This window comes from Triturus cristatus, chromosome 4_2 (genome assembly GCF_964204655.1).
Source record: "Triturus cristatus chromosome 4_2, aTriCri1.1, whole genome shotgun sequence".
Classification (NCBI taxonomy): Eukaryota; Metazoa; Chordata; class Amphibia; order Caudata; family Salamandridae; genus Triturus; species Triturus cristatus.
Genome location: NC_140586.1, coordinates 798,088,099 through 798,104,649, shown reverse-complemented (window position 1 = coordinate 798,104,649; position 16,551 = coordinate 798,088,099).

Genomic DNA, 16,551 nt, shown 5'->3' with positions numbered 1-16,551 from the left:
TCCATGCCCCTATCCCCTGCCTCATGTCCTCCATGGTTCATTTTAGTGCCACTCCCTTCTGCCCTCCCTGGTCTGTTGTACTGTAACTGCTCCTCCTGTCTGCCCCGCATGGTCTATTGTGAGGCCCCTCCCCCTGAGCTCTCTTGTCTGTGCCCAGCTCCTACCCCTCCCTTCTATCCTCCATAGTCCTTTGTGCATGCCCCTGCCCCCTCCTTCTTGCCCATCATGGCCATTGTGCTGCCACTAACCCTCCCGCTTGCCATGCATGGTTTTCTGTGCTGTCAGGGCCCCTCCCACCTTCCCTGTGTGGTCAGTTGGCACCTTCGCTCCCTGGTCTTGTGTGTATGCCATTATAGTCTCACTGTTGCTCTCCATGGTGTGTCTTGCTTCTAGTGCCCATCCTCCCTGACCTCCATGGTCAGCTTGCTGCTCCTACCCTGCCCCCTTGCCCCCTGCCCCCTGTTTTCCATGTGCAGACCCCTATTCCCTCCCTCCTGGCTTGTCTGTTCCATTGTAATGCCCCTGATCCCTCCCTCTTGCCCTTTATGGTCTGTTATGCTGCAGCTTTCTCTCCTGTCTGTCCATTATGGTCAGCTAGCTGCCATTGCCTCTTTCCCCTCTGTTCTCTGTTGTCCATGCGCATGGTCCTGTCCCCTTTCTATTGCTTTCTATGGATTGTTGTGCTGCACTCTCGTCCTGCATGCCCTGTGTGGTGTATTGTGCTGCGGCAAACCCTGATGCCTGCTCTGTATGGTCAGGTTGGTGCACCTCTCCATGTCCCTCCTGTCCTCTTTTATCCCAGTCCATGTCCCTACCTCAATTCCTGCTGCCTTCCATGATCCAATGTACCGTACTTGCTAACATTTTGAACTTGGTAAGAGAGAGATTTTGAAAAACAAACTGGGGTATTGATTTTCCCCATTGACTTACATTGAAAAAGAGGAGATTGTAGACAGGAGACAGATCAAATAAAGTCCATTCAGGCTTACAACATTGGGCGTTTCCTGGCTGAATCTAGTCTGTTGGCATGTATGGTTGTAGTACCACTGCCTCTTCCTTCTGCCCACAATGGTCGATTATATTGCCACAGCCTCTCTTAACTGTCCTGTATTGTTGGTTTGTTGCCCCTGCCCCCCTTTCCACTGCCCTCCATAGTCTGTTGTGCTGCCACTGCCCTTCCTGCCTGCCCAGTGTGGTCAAATTGTTGCCTCTGCACTCTCCTACCTGCCTTCAATTTTCAGAGTCCGTGCCCCTGGCCTCTGCCTCTCAACAGTATCCCAATGAACAACTAGATTGCTAACATTCTATATTTATTACAAAAGTGTGGAACGCCTGACGTCATCTTGATGTAATCAAAACTGTAATACCTAGAGTATTTCCTTTAGAAATTACATATATGAGAGGGTCTTATTTGCATCAAAAGTATGGTTAGTGCTCTAAAAAACTAAAATGAGGACATATTTTCTGAGTTTTCAAATAGCGACAATGAACTTTTAAATTATTTGTAATCTTTATGTTTTTTTTATCCAGTTGACCACTTGATTAAATGTTGCACCTAGGGGAGAGGATGTGGTGTTACTTCCAGAGCTGCAGACTTTGCAACTCGGGAACCAGTTTGGATTTTCTGCTTCAGCTTGACATTCTGTGATTCTGGTAAAATGTCTTAATCTCCCCATATCTACAACCAAAATGAATTTGTCCTTGTGTGATGCAACCAATGCTCCTGTAAAGCACTCCAATACCTGACCAGTCTGCACTATATAAAATGGCAAAAACACAAAACATAAAAAGTGTTTTGCACACTTCTGTCATTGGGCTACACGTGGGCTACACTTGGGTGATATTTGTGCCACATTTGGGCTCTTTTGTCTCTAGTGGCCATCTTGGAAGATTTATTTGTTATGAAGTATCCTAATTTCCTCATTTACTGCAGTCTGCTCAGTAGGAAATGCTGTCAGTTTTTCACTTTGATTCCATCAAGAAAGCATTCAGATTGTTACACATTTGCCATAAATCCAGAACGTTAGCACTCTAGTTGCTGATTAGATCACTGTAGTTAAGCTACTGCTCACCTGGGAAGTCTGCTGCTGGTATTGAAAGTGTATGTTTCAGTCTGCATGTCAGAATTCTTTCATGAAGTAGAAGAGGATTTGAGAAGTCACTCAAAATGTGCCCTATTTTTTCTTTCTGCAGCACTAATCATAATTTCCATGGCAAAATGAACCCCTCATTTTGTTCCTTTGCAAATTAAATGTTTTAAGTGTTACCACTTTATTATAATCAAGATGGCTTCAGGTGTGCCATACATTTGTCAGAGGTAAGACTGTTAGCGCTCTAGTTGTTCTGTAGAACACTCTGGGACTTTCTTTCATTGAGCTATACGTAGGCTACATCTGGTTGATATTTGTGTTACATTTCGGCTCTTTTGTCTCTGGTGGCCATCTTGGGAGACTTATTTGCTATGAAGTTTCCTAATTTCCTCACTTACTACAGTCTCCTCAGTAGGAAATACTTTCAGTTTTTTACTTTGATTCCATCAAGAAGGCATTCAGATGTGTCACACATTTGCCATAAATTCAGGATGTTAGCACTCTAGTTGCTCATTAGATCACTATAGTAAAGCTACTGCTCACCAGGGAAGTCTGCTGCTGGTAATGAAAGTGCATGTTTCAGTCTGCATGTCAGGATTCTTTAATGAAATTGAAGAGGATTTGAGAAGTCTGTCAAAATGTGCCCTAATTTTTCTTTCTGCAGCACTAATCATAATTTCTATGGCAAAATAAACTCCCTTATTTTGTTCCTTTTTAAATTTAATGTTTTAAGAGTTACCACTTTCTTCCAATCAAGATGGCTTCAGGTGTGCAATACTTTTGTCATAAGTAAGACTGGTAGCGCTCTAGTTGTTCTGTAGAACACTCTGGGAAGCTGCAGTAGAACACAAAGGAATCAACTGACAGCCTCTGCCCTTGTTGGATGTACATGTTCTACTGTGAATGTCTGACTTCATTCTCACATGACTGAGAAAGATAATGTGAATTTACAGAAAATATGCTCTCATTTTAGCTTCTAGATTACCTTTCAAACCTCTGTGGGAAAAGTATGAGAAAATAGTTTTCTCTCAAACATGATTCATGATATCCCAGCAGAAGGCTTTTTCACAGGGTAAAATCACCTTAGAACATTCCACAATTCCTAAAATTTGTATGGTATCATCAATAAATGATTTATAATGTAACAAAAGTCTTATCACCCTTTATACGTTCTCCTTTTGGTGACCCTCAAAACCTTCCATTCACTGCAATGCTTTTTAATGAGGTGCTATCATGTATATTGATCCCAAGATGGCTGCCAACACTTCTTGGATGAAGTGCTGACAGCCAATCAGATCTCACGATGAGATGTGTGGATAGGCTCCAGATATATACAGTTCTTTTTCCTTTAATATTTAAAAAAACTACTGAATGGATTTACAACATTTAATAAAAAGGTCGCTTTCTGAACCAAGAGCTACCTTTCTGCCATATTTGGTGTAATTCCGTTCAGCAGTTCGGGCTGTAGCTTTGTCTACAAAACGTGTTTTGGGATCCCCCTTTTTTCTCGGCCGCCGCTTGATGAATCACCATGAAACTTTCTAGACAGGAGCTGACCAGAGTGCCCCACTAGTTTTGAAAATTTCATGAAGATTCGTCAGACGACGCCAACGTTATTGGCAAAACAAAAAACGCTTTTCCTATGGAAACTAGGTTCTAACTATAACTACCTACTGGCAACCGCCAGTAGGTAATATATATGTGATATATATATATATATATATATACTTGTGCTCTAAATCTGAGGTGTGATGACTCTCGGAAGATGGTTACTCTAAGGTCTCTGCTGTGATTGGCTGGACTTTAGATGTTATAAAAGGAGGTTAAAAGGTTGATAAATTGGCTATTCTTTCCTATAGAGGTCTATAGTAATGTATTCAGTACTGCTACTTCTGCTGTTACCGTGGGACTCCCACCAGGACGATGGGGAAGATTCAAACATGTGAATCTATAAAACATATCAATACTGGAGAACCACAGTGTACAGGTAAGTAACTTGTTTATTTTTCCATATGATATGGTCCTGCGCTATTATACAGCAGTACTGGTCACGTGTATTCCCCACACTCTCCAAGGTGGTGGGATTCCATGTGGAGGACAGTCCTAAAATTGCTCTGTTGGGTATTTTGTAGGACTTAGGTGGACCTCGTGGGGACAGGATGCTGATGGGATTGGGTACATTGCTGGCTAAGAGGGACACTGCTAAACACTGGAACTCCTCTGGCACTCCGCCCATTGTGGCTTGGAAGAGAGGTATGGACTAGTGTGTGAAACTGGAGGAGACTATATGTACTGCACGCAGGTGTCCCCACAAATATGACAAGGTGTGGAAAAAGTGATGGACTTTTAATTTTTTGGTAGGGGCTGGCGAGTACGAGTAGTGGAGGACACTGTGCATGTTACACATGTGCGATAGAATGGGGGGTTGGTTTCAGTGTGATGTTCTATTTCCAATGTGTTTGTTTTGTGAGAGCTATAATTGTCATATTGAAAATCAGTAAAAATGTTCTAATTAAAAAAAGAATCAATTTAGTCAGAAAACTGCTCTGCCAGCCATCAATTTTTACAACAAACAAATGATGGACGGAATGCTGACAATGCAGACATTCTCCCCCAGTCAAGAGATCTGGGTTAAATCCATCGTTCTTTTGCCCACTACACCACCCCAGTTTAGACATGGCCATATGCAAATCAGTCTTGACCCTGTGCCTCATGGGAACAGTCCAGCCCGAACTGCCAAGCCATGTCTTCCCTGGACCGGAATCAAGCATCCTAGGACCGGTTTCTGGCTATCAGCCATCATCAGCCAGGATAGCTTGACTCCAGTGGCGTAGTGAGCACGGGTCCCACGTCTGGGAATACCCATCCCACTTAGGGCGAAAAGCGTTACAACAAACAAATGATGGACGGAATGCTGACAATGCAGACATTCTCCCCCAGTCAAGAGATCTGGGTTAAATCCATCGTTCTTTTGCCCACTACACCACCCCAGTTTAGACATGGCCATATGCAAATCAGTCTTGACCCTGTGCCTCATGGGAACAGTCCAGCCCGAACTGCCAAGCCATGTCTTCCCTGGACCGAAATCAAGCATCCTAGGACCGGTTTCTGGCTATCAGCCATCATCAGCCAGGATAGCTTGACTCCAGTGGCGTAGTGAGCACGGGTCCCACGTCTGGGAATACCCATCCCACTTAGGGCGAAAAGCGTTACAACAAACAATGATGGACGGAATGCTGACAATGCAGACATTCTCCCCCAGTCAAGAGATCTGGGTTAAATCCATCGTTCTTTTGCCCACTACACCACCCCAGTTTAGACATGGCCATATGCAAATCAGTCTTGACCCTGTGCCTCATGGGAACAGTCCAGCCCGAACTGCCAAGCCATGTCTTCCCTGGACCGGAATCAAGCATCCTAGGACCGGTTTCTGGCTATCAGCCATCATCAGCCAGGATAGCTTGACTCCAGTGGCGTAGTGAGCACGGGTCCCACGTCTGGGAATACCCAACCCACTTAGGGCGAAAAGCGTTACAACAAACAAATGATGGACGGAATGCTGACAATGCAGACATTCTCCCCCAGTCAAGAGATCTGGGTTAAATCCATCGTTCTTTTGCCCACTACACCACCCCAGTTTAGACATGGCCATATGCAAATCAGTCTTGACCCTGTGCCTCATGGGAACAGTCCAGCCCGAACTGCCAAGCCATGTCTTCCCTGGACCGGAATCAAGCATCCTAGGACCGGTTTCTGGCTATCAGCCATCATCAGTCAGGATAGCTTGTCAGCATTCCGTCCATCATTTGTTTGTTGTAACGCTGCCAGCCATCAATGGCAGCAGGGGAGTCATTCTTTTCTTTTTCACACTCGTGGTGGTGCAGTAACTGTTGCAGCAAATGAGAGACAGTTCAATTTACAGGGCCTGGGTTCCCCTGCTACTATATACTATGGAAATAGTTTATGTCCCGTGAACCAATCAAACATATACCTTTTAAGGGTCAGAGTATTGGCACTGCTGCTGATTAGGAGGGGTCAGGGCACTTTCAGAGTCGAAAAACCAGCAGCCTTAGTTCAAAAACTTAGGGGTTATCATGCATAAAGAGGCATTTCTTACAGCCATGAATGTCTTTTTTAAAAGGTCACTCAACCTAAACTGTTCAGTAATGTTATCAGACACAAATCATCTTTCGATTTCACAGATCCACTTCCCACCCCTCTACTTAAAGATATCTGAACCCCATCACTGTGTTTTGGACCAACTTTATTAATGCCTCTCTCGAATAAGGGTTAAGGAAAGATATCTACAAATATCTACAAATAGATCAGTTGACTTATTAAACCCAGGAGAAGACCTAGAGGAATTGCATAACTTTCCCCCTGTGTTGTACCATGCCTTCCTAACCAAAGTCATTGTCATGATCCACAGCCCACCCTTACCTCTTCGAACAAATCCTGCACCAAGGCACGATATTCTAAAATTCCTGAATGTTCAAGCCTTCAGGAACAAAATAATCTGGCGGTGTGCTTAAGAACCAGGTGCCGCCTGGAAAGAAGCTTTGCATCTTTGACACACAAGTTACACAATACACATTGGTAAAGCCAATGAAGACTACAAGTCCAGTAGAGCCACAAGAACCACTTGCAATGGTCACCCTGAACGAGATCTTAGGGGCTTATTTACAAGCCTCTTGCACCACCGGTGCATCATTTCCAATATGGGAAAAAGGGATGGACTAGTGGCGCAAAGGGCTGGCAAATAAGCCCCTTAGAGTATTAGTTGCCCCTAGTCCAGAGCATCTTTGAAGCCAATCAAGTGCAGGTTATTAGAGTTTTGGAAACTAATACGACTGTCATTGTCTTTGGAAGTCAATGAAAACTGGACAGGTTACAGAGAAGTACACGTTTATTTAAGGATTCAGACGTATATCTATTAGAACACCATTTTAAGGAGTCTCCTAATGAGTTTTATAAACTTGTATATTTGCAGTTCTTGTTTCCATTAGAGAAGCAAAAAGGATCCTCATCTTGTGTAGACTTTGATAACCTTTTCTTAAAGATACATATAAGGTATTATATCATCAACTTAGGCACAGAAGATATTGCTTGTTGGGAGTTGAACTCAATAATACTAATATGCATTTCTTGTAGTGCAGTTAAAAACCTGCCACGGTAAAACTAATGGCATCTTCAAAACGTTTGTACAACGTATACTTCTGTATAATTCTGATGGTGGTATCCCACAGTGAGAAACGTATAATAGCTCAGAATATGATTGACATATGTTAAAAGCTTTTAATTGAATTTCAGCTCCAGAAAAACATAGTGATGTAATATGTGACGTCATCAGCAGTGCATTGCGGGGGCGCGAGTTATAGTTAGCTGAACTTACTATAACGGGGGAATTTCTAGGGTTTTGTACGAGAGAAATGTCCAGCCAACTATAACACCCCTGAAACCTATGGGTTTTTCAGTGAATTTCAAAGGTTTTTTAAATGCTAATTCCTAACTATAACATACCAGAAACCTATGGTTTTTTTAAGTGAATTTCAAAGGTTTTTTAAATGCTAATTCCTATCTATAACTTATCTCTAAAGCTATGATGTTTAATGATTTTCATAGGATTTCTAAATCTTTATATTTCGGTGTGTCAATTTCTTTAATTATGTTTTTTTAAATTGTTTTTCACCATTTTTTATAGCTTTTTTTGCAATAAATTCTTTTAAAAATTAAAAAAATATTATTTTTTTAAATGATATTTTTTTTAATTGTTCATTTTGTAAACTATTTTTTATATTTTTTTTACATTTTTGAAACTATATTTGCAATATATATTTTTCTTTGACAATTTTTTTGGGATTCGCGCACCATATACGCACCTTTCTCGATCCCTGCGCGGAACATAGTCGCCATTTTACGATTGTAGTGTAGGATCCATGTACGGTATGCGATGAGGAAGTGCTGCAGCATCACACAGTAACCTCTTTAACTGCAGTGTGCTGTAGTACTTCCGAAGCACAGGGATGCAACATATGTACATAAATATGTTGCAAATCTATGCTTCTCTCTGCACGGCTGCTTAAATTGCAGCCATGTGGTGACACAGGCACACTTGCACTATAGTGCAAGGATATCTGTGTCATGTGCTGTTTGGTTTTGTGCAGAAAGACACACCTTCCTGCACAAAAACAATCAGAAAACGCATTTTTCTTCTTCAATGTATGGTGAACATTTTTGCATGCATTGAAGATTTAAAAATGAGGAGAAAAGAAAACAATTCTCCCTGTTGTGCTTTCATACACCAATTAGAGAATGGAGCAGCATTCACACACATATCGAGATTTATGATTTCTGATAAATCTGGAGATGTGTCTTGTTCTAAGAGTATTCAGTGCAATCATGCACAACAACACTTATAGAACAATCTTTCAATGCAAACTGGTGTGTATGATGAGGTTGTATTTAGATGGAGTAGAAAAAGTACACAGAGCACCTTTTTCTCTCTTTCTAAATATGAAAGAGTGTCTTGTGCAATAACTATGTAACAAAAAGTGAAATATTTCTTTTTTTAAATTCCTTCCAAATGATAGAAGGTAAGCACAAAGTTTGGTCTGCAAAGTTGCTTAAAGAAGAATAATTGAAATGATTGTGGTCCTTCGATAGGTACAATGGGAAATATGATGAACCATTCAAATTTGTTTTTTTGCAGGTCACATAATATCCGGTAACAGAGATTTCAAAACTACATCGGTATAAACAGAGCGTTTTAAAATTTTTTTTCAATCTTTGTAGGTTCTTGCAGATCTGCCCAGTCTGCATATTTATATTTACTTAAACTTACCTTCATAGTAATAGAAAATAAAAATGAAATGCATTTTTTTTCAGATTTTTTTTACAATAAAAATTGATGTAAACTGTTTATTTTAGAATTCGGATCTGTAAAGAAAAGAAAAAATAGTTATAACATGTAATAATACATTTTCTACAACACAGCATAATTTCAACAAAGTAATTTGTTTGCCTTTTTTGCTCTTCTCAGAATATATTGAATTTCACTAGAAATAGTGATTTCAATCGTACTCATCACTTAACAGCGGGCAAAAAAAAAACCAATCAATAAGATTGTTTAAAAAACAACAACATGCTATTCTCAGTAAAATACCACAAGATACATATCACACATATATAAAATGCTTATGGCTAACAAAATTTTATAAGTTTAACTTACAAAAACTGTAAATGTTGTCGCTTAAAAATATTCACCGAGTCAATGAGCACGAAAAAGTCCATAATTCAAACATATACCTTTCCCTGAGGCCAAATGGTATTTTTGCACTTGTTTTTATGTAAATTGTCCAATGATAGTCCTATTAAACGATAATAATAAATTTCTCAGTGAGTGAATTATCTTCCTAAAACTTTGACTTTAAAAATATTAGGTAGGAATTTGGTAATTCACTAGGCAAACGTTGGTTGAAACCCAACTGGGAATCATTACAAAGTGTCCAGCCTTTGTCACATTTTAGATAGGCAGTGTATTGTCCAGATGTGGTGGAAGGACCATCATGGAAAATTATTGCAATTGCTACAAAAGTCCATCCTGATATATATACTTGTGTTGCTACAAATTGCTTTATTAAAGTATCCAATTTTCTTCCATCAGCTGTACAACGTTGCATCATTAAAATTATGTATTGTCCATATTTTCTTAAAAATAATGTGGATAAAATTTCTGATTTAGATTGGCTACACTCCATGTTTTGATTTCCACCTTTAACTAATTTATTAAAATAAACTGATTTACAGTCTGGTAATGTTAAATACAGAAATCTTTCAGTGTCTACATTAGTGGAACATGTATACATGCAATTTTCACAATGATGTTCCCATTTGTAAGAAAGGCCAAAAATATGTTCTATTTCTCTGCCTTCATTTTCAAAAATGGTAAGCATATACATAAAAAATTCCTGAGCATCTTGTTGGATATTTTGTGTAAATTGTGTAGAACCAGAACACACATCCAAAAGATTACGGACATCTGAAACAGATTGTATTTTACTTGTATCTGTTGTCAATTTTTCAAAAACAGAATGCAACAGACAACAAAATCTTTGTTGCAGATTCTGCATAATTTGTTCTTGCAAACCTTCAAGATAAAAAACAACATTGACCACTACATTAGCATAGCAGTTGACACCTGAACTATTTTCAAACTGATAACCAACAACCTCTTCAACAGTGTCCAATTTCTTTTTGCTTGCAATCACAACATTATCTTGTTCTATTCCCTTCTCAACACCTTCAGAACAGATACTCTCAAACCTTCTTTTTCGACCAACCACACGTTTCAAATACAGGATATTGACCTAAATTTGGAGCATACACCCTTCTTAACCTATTATACTCTTTTACACAGTTTGCATCTGCAGTAACCTTTGTCTCTTCAAAATCAATCAAAAACAAACCAGATAATGTTCTGACTCGCGATAAAGCAACATATGACATACCCTCTTTAAATACAGTAGATCCAATGTTCACCAATGCACTGTCTACACTTAATCCTTGAGATTTATGAATAGTCACTGCATATGCCAGAAAAAATGGAAATTGTTTCCTACGGACATATAAATCTTTAACAAGCAAAAAACGAACTGAACAATGACCAATTTCTTTAACTTCTTCAATCTGATCAAATTTAATTTTTAAAAATTCAATTCCTTCTTTTTTCTGATAATTAACAAAATCTACCAATTTATCCATTGCACCATTAACTAACCCTTTTTCTACATCCAAATTTCGCCTTAAAATTACCTGACAGTTTACACACGCATACTTTACACACACATACAGTGTCTTTTCTAAACCAGCTGTTTTAGATATTTTTTTTCTAAAGAATCCAGTTTTGTTTTCAACTTTCCCGTCAAAATATTAGTGATTCCTTCAGCTCTATTTTATCGATAGGTTCAATTTTTATAATTTCTTCATTTTCCAGTTTCAATAGTTCTTCATTGAATATGGAACACTCGCGCAGTGTTGGCATTAAACATATAACTGATTTATTTTCAGCAATTTTCATGTACACTTTTGCAGGAACTACAATTTCATTTGGAAAGACATTGCAAAGTAATCGACTTTCCAAAGCTTGTTTGACATGTTTTGTAAGAATTCCAATTCTTATATCTTGAAGAATACTTCCATATTCAGCATCATTTGCCTGTCGCATATTTGTTGTCAGTTCTTTGTATTCAAAATTAGTCCAAATGTTCACATTACCAACACTACCAAGAGACTTTCTGGTATCTTCATGTGTAAGTGTTTTAAATACCGGTTGTCCTTTTACCGGAGTCAGTTGCAATAGATCTCCAAAAACTATGACGTGTTTTCCTCCAAATAACACGTCATACTCTGTTTTAAGAATTTGTTGCATTCTTAAATGCACAAAGGCAAGCACCACCTCATCAATAATGAGAAGTTTCATTTTCTTCAAGACACTTGAAACTTCACAACAAGCTTCTCAAGATAGCTTGTGGTATTCCAATTTGTGTTCATGCTCTACTGGTAGCATTAGTAAACAATGTAAAGTAATTCCTTTAATGTTATGTGCTGCCAACCCAGTTGGAGAAGTGACAACACAAGACAAATGCAACTCAGTTGTTTTCTGCAGATAACTTGTAATTTCTTTAATTACGAAACGTTTTCCTGTTCCTGCTTGACCACTCACATACATTCGGATAGGTTGAAATGATGTACATGAGTACCCTTTCTTTTCATGAAGTAATCTATGGTCAATCTGCTCTTTCACTTGTTGATATATTTGTTTCTGTTCAACATTTAATTGTTCTTCCAAGTTTCCTAACTGTATTACATCATCCAGAGCTTGATACATTGCTGTTTCCACCTCATTCATGGCAGTTGCTGCTTCATTTTCAACAATTGTTTGCCCTAGTGGATCTTGACTCAGTGCAGCAGAACTTTGACTGTCTTGAGAACTGTCTCTAGCAATCTCAGCTGCAATTGTAGCTTCTTGATCAATTTCATCATTCAGCATTTTCACATAATTTGCAAAAGCTCTGCATCGTATGCTATCTTTACAAGCATTAAATGAATATTCTTAGCTCTGAAAATCTCCAAGTAATTCCAGTTCTAAACGCCATGGTTTGAATATTTGCAAAAGGGCAAATAGTAAAATTCCCTTTTATCAGCAGTGTCGCAACTCAGTTTCTTGTGATTAATTAAATTTCCTTTCCTTTGTTTCACCATACATCCTTCAGAACCAATAACTGAATATTTTCCATCATTGATGTTCTCTGTTGTATTCCGTTTATAAGTGTCGTTTTGCAGCACTTCATAGAGACACATGTTCTCAAGATGATGACTTCTGTTTGGGTAATATGTGTCCAACATATACGTTTTCAAAATATCTGTACTTTCTGGTTCTTTTTCTGCTAAATATTCAATTTCTTGAACAGATTTTAGTACCCGATTTCGCATTCCTGCAAGACCTAGCCTCACCCAAATGATTCTTCTACTTTTGGAATATAGACTTGCAGATGATAACCGATCTGAACATTCATATGCTCCAATTTCACGATGCGATAACATCTTCAAACTGAAACTGTATAATTTTTTACTTAGAGTCTTCTCGTGAGAAATCTATTCCCACATTTCTTTCAATTCCGTCTTCTGATTTAGTAATGTAGGACGTTACATATCGTGCAACAGCAATGGAATTGTCCGTAACATACTGAATATCCATGTTAGCATTCCACGTGGATAAAATAACTGGATTGTAGTCATTTATGTATTTTGATTCTTCACTTCTTTTAAAGTTGTAGGTATTTTTCGGAGACTTTCTTGTGATGGTATGACGTAAAACTGTTCACTCTTCCTTTGGATAATACAGGACGTGGAAATCCAAAACAACATTTGGTATAGAACTTATCCTTTGACTTGTACTTTCGTCGACAGTATTTTCCACATTGATGGCTTTGGAATCATAAGACTTTAAGTTTTTATGTTCTTTGCTATTGGGTACAGCACATGTGGCATAATCTTCAATGAAAGACAAAACAGTTTCATCTGAATCTGTTGCTTGATACTCCTTTCTCCAAAAGAAATCCACAACTTCTCCAAGAGGAGGATTCTTTTTATTGCAGATGAAAGACATTATAGCTTCAAATCTATGATTGAAATATCTGCATACATTAACAGGATCCAATGAGCACAATTCTCCAGGTGTCTTGAATTCAATATTTTTTTATTGGAATTTGCCTCTCGAAGAAATTCAAGTAAATCATCCCAAGCATACTCAGCACAGCTTAGTGTAACAAACCATGTAGGAGTTCCCAAGTTCCGTAGGATACATTTCAGTTCTCCATGACGATGGTACCAATATTCATTAGTCCCACGCTGACATGCCATCAGATTAATCAACTGAGATTCTAAATGATCATCTCTCTGATGCACTTTATCCATAAAATCCTTTGCGGTTACATTTTGCAGATGCATTCCAGTTTTTAAAATGTGATTTACTGCATATGAAAGTCCAGACAAGTCACTTTCAAACAGAAGATGAAACATATAAGGGATACATTGTCGAAATCTTGGATCTTCTGCATATAATCTTGTTGTCCGATATTCAGATGCAGGAATCTGCACAGGACGTTCATCATATCGTCCACCTTTTCCTGTTGGAAACAACTGCGGGAAACAATGAGCTTCCAAACTCTCTTCCCATACGCTCATGGGACTTCCTGTTGTTTTTTTCATTTGGAACAACTCAATCGTATTCCCCATCACCTCTTTGGAATGAAGTGGATGTACACTGTAATGTTCATAGATTTCTTCACATCTGGACATATCCACTTTTTCAATTTGTCCACTTATTGTTTCACTATCTTCTGCTAAATCTATTTCTTCTTCTCCTACAAACACATTTCTATAGTACTCATTATTTTTTAACAAATACAATGATGCCTTTTGCACTTTTCTAACATCCACTAACTCTTGCCAGATTTTCTTATTCTTAGTAGGAACACCATTAACTAGAATGACTAGTGGCTCATTTTCTGCATGGTCTACACCAATAGTTTCAGTATTTTTCCTTAAATCTAACGGTAAATACACAACTCTTCCTTTCAATCCTCTTTGCAACTCTGATGGAGGTAAATTACCTGTTTTAGGCTCCATACGAACAATAGCCTGAAACGGGTGAACACATTGAATGAGAATAGACTCATACGTATTTAAATCTGTCAGCTCTGGAGGAATAGCAACCAACTCTAGATTATTATGAACAGCTCTAGCAGGCATTTTATTCTCATCTAATTAGTTATAACAATATTTGCAAATACGCTGCTCAGATCCCAAATCAAAACAATCCTCAACCAACAAATAAGTTGCAAATTCCATCCACTTATCATTATCTTCTATTTCACTTTTCAAATACAGATTGACACCCCTAGTCTGATTTTTATAGTGAGTTCGCCAACAACAAATACAAGAAACATTTGGTCTTTCACCTGAAATTACCTTAAACTTTGTGATTTCATCCTCAAAATATTTTGTAATCACAGGTTCTACATTATTTTCAACATTTTGTTCTACTAATGTGTCTGCACTCTCTTGCTGAGGACCAAAGTAACAAAACTCAATATCCTCACAAACCTTCTTCACATCTGATACTGAGCCATGCAAAAGAGCACTGGTCAACTCATTTAGCTTTAGTGCTGGACTTTTCGCATAATACAATCTTCTCACTAACTTCCGCATTTGAGTAGGATGTACTGCCAGCATCCTGAAATGGTGAAAAACACTTTTACAAACTTTCGTAGAAAGACAAGCCAGAGAATGACCTTGCAAACCAGTATTTTTTCTCACTCTGCAAGGGTCTAGTCCTTACAACACCTTAATCTTTTGTTTAACACTTTTTTTAGTATATGCTCGTAAAAAACTACATAATATATCAATAGATTCCTGTCGTACACTACAAATACTACTGCAATCCCATGTATACACAGGGTGTTTAGGACGTCTCCCTAGAACTTCATCAGCTATCACTTCTTCTGCATTTCTTTCAACCATTTTCTCTTTCTCAATTGGACAACCATCTCTAACTTCATAACCTCTACCACTGGTGTCAACTGCAAACAGTAATTTTTTACTCTGTAAATAACTCTCTTCATTAAAGAAAGGCTCTGAACTGGAACTGTGTTTCTATTCTCCCAAAAAAACCTCACAACATTTTTTTCTATTAATTACTCTTTTCCTCCTACTTTTGGCCTTCATTAAATTGATTGGTTTATCTAGTGATCGAATTCTGTTTAATACTAAAATGAATAGTTTCCTTTTTACTTCAAAAGCCTTTTCAACAATGTTTTCAATATGCTTCTTCTTTTTTATAAAATAGAGCTCTCTTCTTATATTTCTTCACATCTTTCAGCAAATTATGTACTACTCTCTTGAAAAATATTTTTTTTCGTAATTCCTTATACAGATTTTGCCTTCTTTTAGCATGCTTTGTATCCTTTGGCTGAACATTTGTTTTTTTGCTTTTCCTCTTATTTTGAATTTCTTTTGTAGTTGAAACATTCTCAGTGGATTCAGCGTTCTGTACATTCTATTTCCTCCCACAAACATTTTTAATAAATTGCTTTGTGATCTTACCAGAAGATTTTTTCTTTTTAGCCACATTATCTTGTACATTCAATACTTGTGGTTGACTTTTCTTCAAGTAATTCTCCTGTCTCTGTTCTTTTCTTTTCAGGCATGATTTCTCTATTTTAACGTTGAAAAACAGTATCTGTAAAAAAGAATCACAAATATAAGTATATTAATAACTTTCAAATTTATACTATTCTATTACAAACACATTTTATATAAAAACGGACTAAGAAACTATAGCCATGAAGCACAAGTCTGATGATGGTTAAAACACTACATGCATAGTGCATACTACTTTGAAGCAGTTCATGCCCTAAAGCCTATCTCACTAAAAGAGTACATGCTAACTGACTGAATGATTACAATACAATAAGGAAACAAACTGGGTTAGAGACCTACATGCATACTGGACACATTTTTCAATCCATCCATATGTCAAGTCCTGTCTCACTCCAATACTATTTGGATACTGATTAAATGATTAGAGTACTAAAAGAAGAGTGCCTGGGTGAGTTTATAAGTGTTCGGGTTTTGCTGAATGGGTCACTAGAGGACTCCAAGGGGAGTGACAGAGTATTTGCTAGAAGTGTATGAATACTGAATAGGGAATTGAAGGTGTTAAACACAAGTGTGTAGGTGGTTAGAGGACTGCATGCATAGTGGATAGGCATTTGAAGCAATTCATGTGCTAAGGCCTGGCTCATTGCATGGGTACTGACTGAATGATTAGAGTACTGCAAGGAGACAGCCGGGGTGAATTTATAAATTGTTGACTTTTGGCACAATGAATAGATTAGTA